At 38.9% G+C, this 16,172-nt stretch overlaps 6 non-coding genes across 6 annotated transcripts; all 6 read right to left on the bottom strand.

Moving 5' to 3' along the window:
* Positions 1-5,352: 5,352 nt before the first annotated feature.
* Positions 5,353-5,425, bottom strand: TRNAT-AGU (transfer RNA threonine (anticodon AGU)). The gene has a single exon. It is a non-coding gene; the product is annotated as a tRNA-Thr (tRNA).
* Positions 5,426-10,877: 5,452 nt separating this feature from the next.
* On the bottom strand, positions 10,878-10,950 carry TRNAA-AGC (transfer RNA alanine (anticodon AGC)). The gene has a single exon. It is a non-coding gene; the product is annotated as a tRNA-Ala (tRNA).
* A 426-nt stretch (positions 10,951-11,376) lies between these two features.
* TRNAA-AGC (transfer RNA alanine (anticodon AGC)) lies at positions 11,377-11,449 on the bottom strand. Its single transcript has one exon. It is a non-coding gene; the product is annotated as a tRNA-Ala (tRNA).
* A 432-nt stretch (positions 11,450-11,881) lies between these two features.
* On the bottom strand, positions 11,882-11,954 carry TRNAT-AGU (transfer RNA threonine (anticodon AGU)). Its single transcript has one exon. It is a non-coding gene; the product is annotated as a tRNA-Thr (tRNA).
* A 2,946-nt stretch (positions 11,955-14,900) lies between these two features.
* On the bottom strand, positions 14,901-14,973 carry TRNAA-AGC (transfer RNA alanine (anticodon AGC)). Its single transcript has one exon. It is a non-coding gene; the product is annotated as a tRNA-Ala (tRNA).
* Positions 14,974-15,401: 428 nt separating this feature from the next.
* On the bottom strand, positions 15,402-15,474 carry TRNAA-AGC (transfer RNA alanine (anticodon AGC)). The gene has a single exon. It is a non-coding gene; the product is annotated as a tRNA-Ala (tRNA).
* Between the last annotated feature and the right edge of the window lie 698 nt (positions 15,475-16,172).

Here is a 16,172-nt window from a genome sequence, read left to right as displayed (position 1 = left end):
ACGTAACCTTTAAATCTGCAATAAATTAAAACCGACTTATGTGATAGAGGAAGCCAGATATCATATACTGGCTTCGATCCAGCGACCTCTGGAAAAAGGGCCCAGCACGCTTTCGCTTTGCCACTTTGCTTTCCTGTAAATGGATATTATTGACGTCCATGGACCTGATAGGCAGCAGAAAAGATGTTGAAAAATTATCATTGTTTGCATCCATACCGGGTTAATAAATTCATTTGTAATATTTTGATTGACCTTGTGAATATATTGATAACGTTTTAAACATTCGACACGTTCATATGATTACACAATTCATACAAGCTAAAAAAAAGGTACTTGTCCATATGTTCTTTGGAGAATGTGGGCATCGATCACACTACCTCTCGCATGCTAAGCGAGCGCTCTACCACTTGAGCTAATCCCCCACTGGGTTGTCGTGGATGTTTATGTTGACATAGGCCATAGCACATTTGAAAAAAAATATCTAAGCTAAACAAGAACAAACTTAACCTTTAAATCTGCGATGAATAAAAACCGACCTAAGTGATACCGGAAGCCAGATATCATAGACTGGCTTCGATCCATCGACCTCTGGGAAAAGGACCCAGCACGCTTACGCTCTGCCACTCTGCTTTCCTGTAAATGGATATAATTGACGTCCATGGACCTGATAGGCAGCAGAAAAGATACGGCAAAAATGATCCTTGTTTGCATCAATACCGGGTTAATAAATTAATTTGTAATATTTTGATTGACCTTGTGAATATATTGATAACTTTTTAAACATGCGACACGTTCATATGATTTCTCAATTCATGCAAGCTAACAAAAAAAGGTACGTGTCCATATGTACTTTGGAGAATGTGGGCATCGACCCACTACCTCTCGCATGCTAAGCGAGCGCTCTACCACTTGAGCTAATCCCCCACTGGGGTGTCGTGGATGTTTATGTTGACATAGGCCATACCACATTTAAAAAAATATCTAAGCTAAACAAGAACTAACTTAACCTTAAAATCCGCGAAACATAAAAACCGACATAGGCGATACAGGAAGCAGGATATCATAGATTGGCTTCGATCCATCGACCTCTGGGAAAAGGACCCAGCACGCTTACGCTCTGCCACTCTGCTTTCCTGTAAATGGATATAATTGACGTCCATAGACCTGATAGGCAGCAGAAAAGATATTGAAAAAAATCATTGCATCAATACCGGGTTAAGGAATTCATTTGTAATATTTTGATTGACCTTGTGAATATATTGATAACGTTTTAAACATTCGACACGTTCATATGATTACTCAATTCATACACGCTAGCAAAAAAAGAGCTACTTGTCCATTTGCGCTTTGGAGAATGTGGGCATCGATCCCACTACCTCTCACATGCTAAGCAAGTGCTCTACCAGCTGAGCTACTCCCCCGCTGGGTTATCATGGATGTTTATCTCGAAATAGGCCATGGAACTTTTTGAAAAATATCAAAGCAAAACAAGATCAAACTCTACCTTTAAATCTGCGATAAATTAAAACCGACCTATGTGATAGAGGAAGCCAGATATTATAGACTGGCTTCGATCCATCGATCTCTGGAAAAAGGACCCAGCACGCTTTCGCTTTACCACTCTGCTTTCCTGTAAATGGATATTATTGACGTCCATGGACCTGATAGGCAGCAGAAAAGATGTTGAAAAATTATCATTGTTTGCATCAATACCGTCTTAAGAAATTCATTTGTAATATTTTGATTGACCTTATGAATACATTGATAACGTTTTAAACATTCGACACGTTCATATGATTACACAATTCATACAAGCTAAAAAAAAGGTACTTGTCCATATGTTCTTTGGAGAATGTGGGCATCGATCACACTACCTCTCGCATGCTAAGCGAGCGCTCTACCACTTGAGCTAATCCCCCACTGGGTTGTCGTGGATGTTTATGTTGACATAGGCCATAGCACATTTGAAAAAAAATATCTAAGCTAAACAAGAACAAACTTAACCTTTAAATCTGCGATGAATAAAAACCGACCTAAGTGATACCGGAAGCCAGATATCATAGACTGGCTTCGATCCATCGACCTCTGGGAAAAGGACCCAGCACGCTTACGCTCTGCCACTCTGCTTTCCTGTTACTTGATATAATTGACGTCCATGGACCTGATAGGCAGCAGAAAAGATATTGAAAAAAATCATTGCATCAATACCGGGTTAAGGAATTCATTTGTAATATTTTGATTGACCTTGTGAATATATTGATTACGTTTTAAACATTCGATACGTTCATATGATTACTCAATTCATGCAAGCTAACAAAAAAGGTACGTGTCCATATGTACTTTGGAGAATGTGGGCATCGATCCCACTACTTCTCGCATGGTAAGCGAGCACACTACCACTTGATCTACTCCCCTACTGGGTTTTTTTAGATGTTTATCTCGACATAGGCAATGGAACTTTTAGAAAAAAATATCTAAGCAAAACAAGATCAAACGTAACCTTTAAATCTGCAATAAATTAAAACCGACTTATGTGATAGAGGAAGCCAGATATCATATACTGGCTTCGATCCAGCGACCTCTGGAAAAAGGGCCCAGCACGCTTTCGCTTTGCCACTTTGCTTTCCTGTAAATGGATATTATTGACGTCCATGGACCTGATAGGCAGCAGAAAAGATGTTGAAAAATTATCATTGTTTGCATCCATACCGGGTTAATAAATTCATTTGTAATATTTTGATTGACCTTGTGAATATATTGATAACGTTTTAAACATTCGACACGTTCATATGATTACACAATTCATACAAGCTAAAAAAAAGGTACTTGTCCATATGTTCTTTGGAGAATGTGGGCATCGATCACACTACCTCTCGCATGCTAAGCGAGCGCTCTACCACTTGAGCTAATCCCCCACTGGGTTGTCGTGGATGTTTATGTCGACATAGTCCATAGCACATTTAAAAAAAAAATATCTAAGCCTAACAAGAACAAACTTAACTTTTAAATCTGCAATGAATAAAAACCGACCTAAGTGATACAGGAAACCAGATATCATAGACTGGCTTCGATCCAACGACCTCTGGGAAAAGGACCCAGCACGCTTATGCTCTGCCACTCTGCTTTCCTGTAAATGGATATTATTGACATCCATGGACCTGATAGGCAGCAGAAAAGATGTTGAAAAATTAACATTGTTTGCATCCATACCAGCTTAAGAAATTCATTTGTAATATTTTGAGTGACCTTGTGAATATATTGATGACGTTTTAAACATTCGACACGTTCATATGATTACACAATTCATACAAGCTAAAAAAAGGTACTTGTCCATATGTTCTTTGCAGAATGTGGGCATCGATCACACTACCTCTCGCATGCTAAGTGAGCGCTCTACCACTTGAGCTAATCCCCCACTGGGTTGTCTTGGATGTTTATGTTGATATAGGCCATAGCACATTTGAAAAAAAGATATCTAAGCTAAACAAGAACAAACTTAACCTTTAAATCTGCGATGAATAAAAACCGACCTAAGTGATACCGGAAGCCAGATATCATAGACTGGCTTCGATCCATCGACCTCTGGGAAAAGGACCCAGCACGCTTACGCTCTGCCACTCTGCTTTCCTGTAAATGGATATAATTGACGTCCATGGACCTGATAGGCAGCAGAAAAGATATTGAAAAAAATCATTGTTTGCATCAATACCGGGTTAAGGAATTCATTTGTAATATTTTGATTGACCTTGTGAATATATTGATAACGTTTTAAACATTCGACACGTTCATATGATTGCTCAATTCATACATGCTAACAAAAAAAGAGCTACTTGTCCATATGCGTTTTGGAGAATGTGGGCATCGATCCCACTACCTTTCGCATGCTAAACGAGCGCTCTACCACTTGAGCTAATCCCCCACTTGGTTGTGTTGAATGTTTATCTCGAAATAGGCCATGGAACTTTTTGAAAAATATCAAAGCAAAACAAGATCAAACGTTACCTTTAAATCTGCGATAAATTAAAACCGACCTATGTGATAGAGGAAGCCAGATATTATAGACTGGCTTCGATCCATCGATCTCTGGAAAAAGGGCCCAGCACACTTTCGCTTTGCCACTCTGCTTTCCTGTAAATGGATATTATTGAGGTCCATGGACCTGATAGGCAGCAGAAAAGATACGGAAAAATGATCATTGTTTGCATCAATACCGGGTTAATAAATTCATTTGTAATATTTTGATTGACCTTGTGAATATATTGATAACGTTTTAAACATTCGACACGTTCATATGATTACTCAATTCATACAAGCTAACAAAAAAAAGGTACGTGTCCATTTGTACTTTGGAGAATGTGGGCATCAATCCCACTACCACTCGCATAGCTAAGCGAGCGCTCTACCACTTGAGCTAATCCCCCACTGGGTTGTCGTGGATGTTTATGTCGACATAGTCCATAGCACATTTAAAAAAAATATATCTAAGCTAAACAAGAACAAACTTAACCTTTAAATTCGCGAATCATAAAAACCGACCTACGCGATACAGGAAGCCAGATATCATAGACTGGCTTCGATCCATCGACCTCTGGGAAAAGGACCCAGCACGCGTATGCTCTGCCACTCTGCTTTCCTGAAAATGGATATTATTGACATCCATGGACCTGATAGGCAGCAGAAAAGATGTTGAAAAATTAACATTGTTTGCATCCATACCGGCTTAAGAAATTCATTTGTAATATTTTGAGTGACCTTGTGAATATATTGATGACGTTTTAAACATTCGACACGTTCATATGATTACACAATTCATACAAGCTAAAAAAAGGTACTTGTCTATATGTTCTTTGCAGAATGTGGGCATCGATCACACTACCTCTCGCATGCTAAGCGAGCGCTCTACCACTTGAGCTAATCCCCCACTGGGATGTCGTGGATGTTTATGTTGACATAGGCCATAGCACATTTGAAAAAAAATATCTAAGCTAAACAAGAACAAACTTAACCTTTAAATCTGCGATGAATAAAAACCGACCTAAGTGATACCGGAAGCCAGATATTATAGACTGGCTTCGATCCATCGATCTCTGGAAAAAGGACCCAGCACGCTTTCGCTTTGCCACTCTGCTTTCCTGTAAATGGATATTATTGACGTCCATGGACCTGATAGGCAGCAGAAAAGATATGGAAAAAAATATAATTGTTTGCATCAACACCGGGTTAATACATTAATTTGTAATATTTTGATTGACCTTTTGAATATATTGATAACGTTTTAAACATTCGACACGTTCATATGATTACTCAATTCATACAAGCTAACATAAAAAAGGTACTTGTCAATAAGTACTTTGGAGAATGTGGGCATCGATCCCACTACCTCTCGCATACTAAGCGAGCGCTCTACCACTTGAGCTAATCCCCCACTTGGTTGTGTTGAATGTTTATCTCGAAATAGGCCATGGAACTTTTTGAAAAATATCAAAGCAAAACAAGATCAAACGTTACCTTTAAATCTGCGATAAATTAAAACCGACCTATGTGATAGAGGAAGCCAGATATTATAGACTGGCTTCGATCCATCGATCTCTGGAAAAAGGGCCCAGCACGCTTTCGCTTTGCCACTCTGCTTTCCTGTAAATGGATATTATTGACGTCCATGGACCTGATAGGCAGCAGAAAAGATGTTGAAAAATTATCATTGTTTGCATCAATACCGGGTTAATAAATTAATCTGTAATATTTTGATTGACCTTGTGAATATATTGATATCGTTTTAAACATTCGACACGTTCATAAGATTACTCAATTCATACACGCTAGCAAAAAAGAGCTACTTGTCCATATGCGCTTTGGAGAATGTGGGCATCGATCCCACTACCTCGCACATCCTAAGCAAGCGCTCTACCACTTGAGCTAATCCCCAGCTGGGTTGTCGTGGATGTTTATCTCGAAATAGGCCATAGCACATTTTCTTTTTAAAATATCTAAGCTAAACAAGAACAAACATAACCTTTAAATCTGCGAAACATTATAACCGACCTAAGCGATACAGGAAGCCAGATATCATAGATTGGCTTCGATCCATCGACCTCTGGAAAAAGGGCCCAGCACGCTTTCGCTTTGCCACTCTGCTTTCCTGTAAATGGATATTATTGACGTCCATGGACCTGATAGGCAGCAGAAAAGATATGGAAACAAATATCATTGTTTGCATCAATACCGGGTTAATACATTAATTTGTAATATTTTGATTGACCTTGTGAATATATTGATAACGTTTTAAACATTCGACACGTTCATATGATTACTCAATTCATACAAGCTAACATAAAACAGTACTTGTCCTTATGTACTTTGGAGAACGTGGGCATCGATCCCACTACCTCTCGCATGCTAAGCGAGTGCTCTACCACTTGAGCTAATCCCCCACTGGGTTGTCGTGGATGTTTATGTCGACATAGTCCATAGCACATTTAAAAAAAATATCTAAGCCTAACAAGAACAAACTTAACCTTTAAATCTGCAATGAATAAAAACCGACCTAAGTGATACAGGAAGCCAGATATCATAGACTGGCTTTGATCCATCGACCTCTGGGAAAAGGACCCAGCACGCTTATGCTCTGCCACTCTGCTTTCCTGTAAATGGATATTATTGACATCCATGGACCTGATAGGCAGCAGAAAAGATGTTGAAAAATTATCATTGTTTGCATTCATACCGGCTTAAGAAATTCATTTGTAATATTTTGAGTGACCTTGTGAATATATTGATGACGTTTTAAACATTCGACACGTTCATATGATTACACAATTCATACAAGCTAAAAAAAGGTACTTGTCCATATGTTCTTTGCAGAATGTGGGCATCGATCACACTACCTCTCGCATGCTAAGTGAGCGCTCTACCACTTGAGCTAATCCCCCACTGGGTTGTCTTGGATGTTTATGTTGATATAGGCCATAGCACATTTGAAAAAAAGATATCTAAGCTAAACAAGAACAAACTTAACCTTTAAATCTGCGATGAATAAAAACCGACCTAAGTGATACCGGAAGCCAGATATCATAGACTGGCTTCGATCCATCGACCTCTGGGAAAAGGACCCAGCACGCTTACGCTCTGCCACTCTGCTTTCCTGTAAATGGATATAATTGACGTCCATGGACCTGATAGGCAGCAGAAAAGATATTGAAAAAAATCATTGTTTGCATCAATACCGGGTTAAGGAATTCATTTGTAATATTTTGATTGACCTTGTGAATATATTGATAACGTTTTAAACATTCGACACGTTCATATGATTGCTCAATTCATACATGCTAACAAAAAAAGAGCTACTTGTCCATATGCGTTTTGGAGAATGTGGGCATCGATCCCACTACCTTTCGCATGCTAAACGAGCGCTCTACCACTTGAGCTAATCCCCCACTTGGTTGTGTTGAATGTTTATCTCGAAATAGGCCATGGAACTTTTTGAAAAATATCAAAGCAAAACAAGATCAAACGTTACCTTTAAATCTGCGATAAATTAAAACCGACCTATGTGATAGAGGAAGCCAGATATTATAGACTGGCTTCGATCCATCGATCTCTGGAAAAAGGGCCCAGCACACTTTCGCTTTGCCACTCTGCTTTCCTGTAAATGGATATTATTGAGGTCCATGGACCTGATAGGCAGCAGAAAAGATACGGAAAAATGATCATTGTTTGCATCAATACCGGGTTAATAAATTCATTTGTAATATTTTGATTGACCTTGTGAATATATTGATAACGTTTTAAACATTCGACACGTTCATATGATTACTCAATTCATACAAGCTAACAAAAAAAAGGTACGTGTCCATATGTACTTTGGAGAATGTGGGCATCAATCCCACTACCACTCGCATAGCTAAGCGAGCGCTCTACCACTTGAGCTAATCCCCCACTGGGTTGTCGTTGATGTTTATGTTGACATAGGCCATAGCACATTAAAAAAAAATATCTAAGCTAAACAAGAACAAACTTAACCTTTAAATCCGCGAAACATAAAAACCGACCTAGGCGATACAGGAAGCCAGATATCATAGATTGGCTTCGATCCATCGACCTCTGGGAAAAGGACCCAGCACGCTTACGCTCTGCCACTCTGCTTTCCTGTAAATGGATATTATTGACGTCCATGGACCTGATAGGCAGTAGAAAAGATATTGAAAAAAATCATTGTTTGCATCAATACCGGGTTAATAAATTCATTTGTAATATTTTGATTGACCTTGTGAATATATTGATAACGTTTTAAACATTCGACACGTTTATATGATTACTCAATTCATACGAGCTAACAAAAAAAAGGTACTTGTCCATATGTACTTTGGAGAATGTGGGCAACGATCCCACTACCTCTCGCATGCTAAGCGAGCGCTCTACCACTTGAGCTAATCCCCCACTTGGTTGTGTTGAATGTTTATCTCGAAATAGGCCATGGAACTTTTTGAAAAATATGAAAGCAAAACAATATCAAACGTTACTTTTAAATCTGCGATAAATTAAAACCGACCTAAGTGATAGAGGAAGCCAGTTATTATAGACTGGCTTCGATCCATCGATCTCTGGAAAAAGGGCCCAGCACGCTTTCGCTTTGCCACTCTGCTTTCCTGTAAATGGATATTATTGACGTCCATGGACCTGATAGGCAGCAGAAAAGATGTTGAAAAATTATCATTGTTTGCATCCATACCGGGTTAATAAATTCATTTGTAATATTTTGATTGACCTTGTGAATATATTGATAACGTTTTAAACATTCGACACGTTCATATGATTACACAATTCATGCAAGCTAAAAAAAAGTTACTTGTCCATATGTTCTTTGGAGAATGTGGGCATCGATCACACTACCTCTCGCATGCTAAGCGAGCGCTCTACCACTTGAGCTAATCCCCCACTGGGTTGTCGTGGATGTTTATGTTGACATAGGCCATAGCACATTTGAAAAAAAATATCTAAGCTAAACAAGAACAAACTTAACCTTTAAATCTGCGATGAATAAAAACCGACCTAAGTGATACCGGAAGCCAGATATCATAGACTGGCTTCGATCCATCGACCTCTGGGAAAAGGACCCAGCACGCTTACGCTCTGCCACTCTGCTTTCCTGTAAATGGATATAATTGACGTCCATGGACCTGATAGGCAGCAGAAAAGATACGGCAAAAATGATCATTGTTTGCATCAATACCGGGTTAATAAATTAATTTGTAATATTTTGATTGACCTTGTGAATATATTGATAACTTTTTAAACATGCGACACGTTCATATGATTTCTCAATTCATGCAAGCTAACAAAAAAAGGTCTACTTGTCCATAGGCGTTTTGGAGAATGTGGGCATGGATCCCACTACCTCTCGCATACTAAGCGAGCGCTCTACCACTTGAGATAATCGCCCACTTGGTTGTGTTGAATGTTTATCTCGAAATAGGCCATGGAACTTTTTGAAAAATATCAAAGCAAAACAAGATCAAACGTTACCTTTAAATCTGCAATAAATTAAAACCGACTTATGTGATAGAGGAAGCCAGATATCATATACTGGCTTCGATCCATCGATCTCTGGAAAAAGTACCAAGCACGCCTTCGCTTTGCTACTCTGCTTTCCTGTAAATGGATATTATTGACGTCCATGGACCTGATAGGCAGCAGAAAAGATGTTGAAAAATTATCATTGTTTGCATCAATACCGGGTTAATAAATTCATCTGTAATATTTTGATTGACCTTGTGAATATATTGATAACGTTTTAAACATTCGACACGTTCATATGATTACTCAATTCATACACGCTAGCAAAAAAGAGCTACTTGTCCATATGCGCTTTGGAGAATGTGGGCATCAATCCCACTACCTCTCACATGCTAAGCAAGCGCTCTACCACCTGAGCTAATCCCCCAGCTGGGTTGTCGTGGATGTTTATCTCGAAATAGGCCATAGCACATTTTCTTTTTAAAATATCTAAGCTAAACAAGAACAAACATAACCTTTAAATCTGCGAAACATTAAAACCGACCGAAGCGATACAGGCAGCCAGATATCATAGATTGGCTTCGATCCATCGACCTCTGGGAAAAGGACCCAGCACGCTTATGCTCTGATACTTTGCTTTCCTGTAAATGGATATTATTGACGTCCATGGACCTGATAGGCAGCAGAAAAGATATTGAAAAATTATCATTTTTTGCATCAATACCGGGTTAAGAAATTCATTTGTAATATTTTGATTGACCTTGACAATATATTGATAACGTTTTAAACATTCGACACGTTCATATGATTACTCAATTCATACACGCTAACATAAAAAGTGCTATTTTTCCATATGCGTTTCGGAGAATTTGGGCATCAATCCCACTACCTCTCGCATGCTAAGCGAGCGCTCTACCACGTGAGCTAATCCCCCACTTGGTTGCGTTGAATGTTTATCTCGAAATAGGCCATGGACCTTTTTGAGAAATATCAAAGCGAAAACAAGATCACACGTTACCTTCAAATCTGCGATAAATTAAAACCGACCTATGTGATAGAGGAAGCCAGATATTATAGACTGGCTTCGATCCATCGATCTCTGGAAAAAGGACCCAGCACGCTTTCGCTTTGCCACTCTGCTTTCCTGTAAATGGATATTATTGACGTCCATGGACCTGATAGGCAGCAGAAAAGATATGGAAAAAAATATCATTGTTTGCATCAATACCGGGTTAATACATTAATTTGTAATATTTTGATTGACCTTGTGAATATATTGATAACGTTTTAAACATTCGACACGTTCATATGATTACTCAATTCATACAAGCTAACATAAAAAAGGTACTTGTCCATATGTACTTTGGAGAATGTGGGCATCGATCCCACTTCCTCTCGCATGCTAAGCGAGCGCTCTACCACTTGAGCTAATCCCCCACTGGGTTGTCGTGGATGTTTATGTCGACATAGTCCATAGCACATTTAAAAAAAAATCTAAGTCTAACAAGAACAAACTTAACCTTTTAAATCTGCAATGAATAAAAACCGACCTAAGTGATACAGGAAGCCAGATATCATAGACTGGCTTCGATCCATCGACCTCTGGGAAAAGGACCCAGCACGCTTACGCTCTGCCACTCTGCTTTCCTGTAAATGGATATAATTGACGTCCATGGACCTGATAGGCAGCAGAAAAGATATTGAAAAAAATTATTGTTTGCATTAATACCGGGTTAAGAAATGAATTTGTAATATTTTGATTGACCTTGTGAATATATTGATAACGTTTTAAACATTCGACACGTTCATATGATCACTCAATTCATGCAAGCTAACAAAAAAGGTACGTGTCCATATGTACTTTGGAGAATGTGGGCATCGATCCCACTACCTCTCGCATGCTAAGCGAGCGCTCTACCACTTGAGCTAATCCCCCACTGGGTTGTCGTGGATGTTTATGTCGACATAGTCCATAGCACATTTAAAAAATATATATCTAAGCTAAACAAGAACAAACTTAACCTTTAAATTCGCGAATCATAAAAACCGACCTACGCGATACAGGAAGCCAGATATCATAGACTGGCTTCGATCCATCGACCTCTGGGAAAAGGACCCAGCACGCTTTCGCTTTGCCACTCTGCTTTCCTGTAAATGGATATTATTGACGTCCATGGACCTGATAGGCAGCAGAAAAGATATGGAAAAAAATATAATTGTTTGCATCAACACCGGGTTAATACATTAATTTGTAATATTTTGATTGACCTTTTGAATATATTGATAACGTTTTAAACATTCGACACGTTCATATGATTACTCAATTCATACAAGCTAACATAAAAAAGGTACTTGTCAATAAGTACTTTGGAGAATGTGGGCATCGATCCCACTACCTCTCGCATACTAAGCGAGCGCTCTACCACTTGAGCTAATCCCCCACTTGGTTGTGTTGAATGTTTATCTCGAAATAGGCCATGGAACTTTTTGAAAAATATCAAAGCAAAACAAGATCAAACGTTACCTTTAAATCTGCGATAAATTAAAACCGACCTATGTGATAGAGGAAGCCAGATATTATAGACTGGCTTCGATCCATCGATCTCTGGAAAAAGGGCCCAGCACGCTTTCGCTTTGCCACTCTGCTTTCCTGTAAATGGATATTATTGACGTCCATGGACCTGATAGGCAGCAGAAAAGATGTTGAAAAATTATCATTGTTTGCATCAATACCGGGTTAATAAATTCATCTGTAATATTTTGATTGACCTTGTGAATATATTGATATCGTTTTAAACATTCGACACGTTCATATGATTACTCAATTCATACACGCTAGCAAAAAAGAGCTACTTGTCCATATGCGCTTTGGAGAATGTGGGCATCGATCCCACTACCTCGCACATCCTAAGCAAGCGCTCTACCACTTGAGCTAATCCCCAGCTGGGTTGTCGTGGATGTTTATCTCGAAATAGGCCATAGCACATTTTCTTTTTAAAATATCTAAGCTAAACAAGAACAAACATAACCTTTAAATCTGCGAAACATTATAACCGACCTAAGCGATACAGGAAGCCAGATATCATAGATTGGCTTCGATCCATCGACCTCTGGAAAAAGGGCCCAGCACGCTTTCGCTTTGCCACTCTGCTTTCCTGTAAATGGATATTATTGACGTCCATGGACCTGATAGGCAGCAGAAAAGATATGGAAACAAATATCATTGTTTGCATCAATACCGGGTTAATACATTAATTTGTAATATTTTGATTTACCTTGTGAATATATTGATAACGTTTTAAACATTCGACACGTTCATATGATTACTCAATTCATACAAGCTAACATAAAACAGTACTTGTCCTTATGTACTTTGGAGAACGTGGGCATCGATCCCACTACCTCTCGCATGCTAAGCGAGTGCTCTACCACTTGAGCTAATCCCCCACTGGGTTGTCGTGGATGTTTATGTCGACATAGTCCATAGCACATTTAAAAAAAATATCTAAGCCTAACAAGAACAAACTTAACCTTTAAATCTGCAATGAATAAAAACCGACCTAAGTGATACAGGAAGCCAGATATCATAGACTGGCTTTGATCCATCGACCTCTGGGAAAAGGACCCAGCACGCTTATGCTCTGCCACTCTGCTTTCCTGTAAATGGATATTATTGACATCCATGGACCTGATAGGCAGCAGAAAAGATGTTGAAAAATTATCATTGTTTGCATTCATACCGGCTTAAGAAATTCATTTGTAATATTTTGAGTGACCTTGTGAATATATTGATGACGTTTTAAACATTCGACACGTTCATATGATTAAACAATTCATACAAGCTAAAAAAAAGGTACTTGTCCATATGTTCTTTGCAGAATGTGGGCATCGCTCACACTACCTCTCGCATGCTAAGCGCGCGCTCTACCACTTGAGCTAATCCCCCACTGGGATGTCGTGGATGTTTATGTTGACATAGGCCATAGCACATTTGAAAAAAAAATATCTAAGCTAAACAAGAACAAACTTAACCTTTAAATCTGCGATGAATAAAAACCGATCTAAGTGATACCAGAAGCCAGATATCATAGACTGGCTTCGATCCATCGACCTCTGGGAAAAGGACCCAGCACGCTTACGCTCTGCCACTCTGCTTTCCTGTAAATGGATATTATTGACGTCCATGGACCTGATAGGCAGCAGAAAAGATACGGAGAAATGATCATTGTTTGCATCAATACAGGGGTTAATAAATTAATTTGTAATGTTTTGATTGACCTTGTGAATATATTGATAACGTTTTAAACATTCGACACGTTCATATGATTACTCAATTCATACACGCTAGCAAAAAAGAGCTACTTGTCCATTTGCGCTTTGGAGAATGTGGGCATAGATCCCACTACCTCTCACATGCTAAGCGAGTGCTCTACCAGCTGAGCTACTCCCCCGCTGGGTTGTCATGGATGTTTATCTCGACAAAGGCCATAGCACATTTTCATTTTAAAATATCTAAGCTAAACAAGAACAAACTTAACCTTTAAATCCGCGAAACATAAAAACCGACCTAGGCGAAACAGGAAGCCAGATATCATAGATTGGCTTCGATCCATCGACCTCTGGGAAAAGGACCCAGCACGCTTATGCTCTGCCACTCCGCTGTCCTGTAAATGGATATTATTGACATCCATGTACCTGATAGGCAGCAGAAAAGATGTTGAAAAATTATCATTGTTTGCATCCATACCAGCTTAAGAAATTCATTTGTAATATTTTGAGTGGCCTTGTGAATTTATTGATAACGTTTTAAACATTCGACACGTTCATATGATTACTCAATTCATACAAGCTAACAAAAAAAAAAGGTACGTGTCCATATGTACTTTGGAGAATGTGGCCATCGATCCCACTACCTCTTGCATGCTAAGCGAGCGCTCTACCACTTGAGCTAATTCCCCACTGGGTTGTCGTGGATGTTTATGTTGACATAGGCCATAGCACATTTGAAAAAAATATCTAAGCTAAACAAGAACCAACTTAACCTTTAATTCTGCGATAAATAAAAACTGACCTAAGTGATACCGGAAGCCAGATATCATAGACTTGCTTCGATCCATCGACCTCTGGGAAAAGGACCCAGCACGCTTACGCTCTGCCACTTTGCTTTCCTGTAAATGGATATTATTGACGTCCATGGACCTGATAGGCTGCAGAAAAGATGTTGAAAAATTATAATTGTTTGCATCAATACCGGGTTAATAAATTCATTTGTAATATTTTGATTGACCTTGTAAATATATTGATAACGTTTTAAACATTCGACACGTTCATATGATTACTCAATTCATACAAGCTAACAAAAAAAAGGTACGTGTCCATATGTACTTTGGAGAATGTGGGCATCGATCCCACTACCTCTCGCATGCTAAGCGAGCGCTCTACCACTTGAGCTAATCCCCCACTGGGTTGTCATGGATGTTCATCTCGAAATAGGCCATGGAACTTTTTGAAAAATATCAAAGCAAAACAAGATCAAACGTTATCTTTAAATCTGCGATAAATTAAAACCGACCTATGTGATAGAGGAAGCCAGATATTATAGACTGGCTTCGATCCATCGATCTCTGGAAAAAGGACTCAGCACGCTTTCGCTTTGCCACTTTGCTTTCCTGTAAATGGATATTATTGATGTCCATGGACATGATAGGCTGCAGAAAAGATGTTGAAAAATTATCATTGTTTGCATAAATACCGGGTTAATAAATTCATTTGTAATATTTTGATTGACCTTGTAAATATATTGATAACGTTTTAAATATTCGACACGTTCATATGATTACTCAATTCATACAAGCTAACAAAAAAAAGGTACGTGTCCATATGTACTTTGGAGAATGTGGGCATCGATCCCACTACCTCTCGCATGCTAAGCGAGCGCTCTACCACTTGAGCTAATCCCCCACTGGGTTGTCATGGATGTTTATCTCGAAATAGGCCATGGAACTTTTTGAAAAATATCAAAGCAAAACAAGATCAAACGTTATCTTTAAATCTGCGATAAATTAAAACCGACCTATGTGATAGAGGAAGCCAGATATTATAGACTGGCTTCGATCCATCGATCTCTGGAAAAAGGACCCAGCACGCTTATGCTTTGCCACTCTGCTTTCCTGTAAATGGATATAATTGACGTCCATGGACCTGATAGGCAGCAGAAAAGATATTGAAAAAAATCATTGTTTGCATCAATACCGGGTTAAGAAATTCATTTGTAATATTTTGATTGACCTTGTGAATATATTGATAACGTTTTAAACATTCGACACGTTCATATGATTACTCAATTCATGCATGCTAACAAAAAAAGAGCTACTTGTCCATATGCGTTTTGGAGAATCGATCCCACTACCTCTCGCATGCTAAGCGAGCACTCGACCACTTGAGCTAATCCCCTACTTGGTTGCGTTGAATGTTTATCTCTAAATAGGCCATGGAACTTTTTGAAGTATATCAAAGGAAAACAAGATCAAACGTTATCTTTAAATCTGCGATAAATTAAAACCGACCTATGTGATAGAGGAAGCCAGATATTATAGACTGGCTTCGATCCATCGATCTCTGGAAAAAGGACTCAGCACGCTTTCGCTTTGCCACTTTGC

The sequence above is a fragment of the Petromyzon marinus genome, chromosome 24 (assembly GCF_048934315.1).
Source record: "Petromyzon marinus isolate PM22_M1 ecotype Great Lakes invasive population chromosome 24, UKy_Petmar_22M1.pri1.0, whole genome shotgun sequence".
Lineage (NCBI taxonomy): Eukaryota > Metazoa > Chordata > Hyperoartia > Petromyzontiformes > Petromyzontidae > Petromyzon > Petromyzon marinus.
The sequence above is the reverse complement of the archived record's forward strand: the minus strand, read 5'-3'. Positions and strand labels throughout refer to the sequence as shown.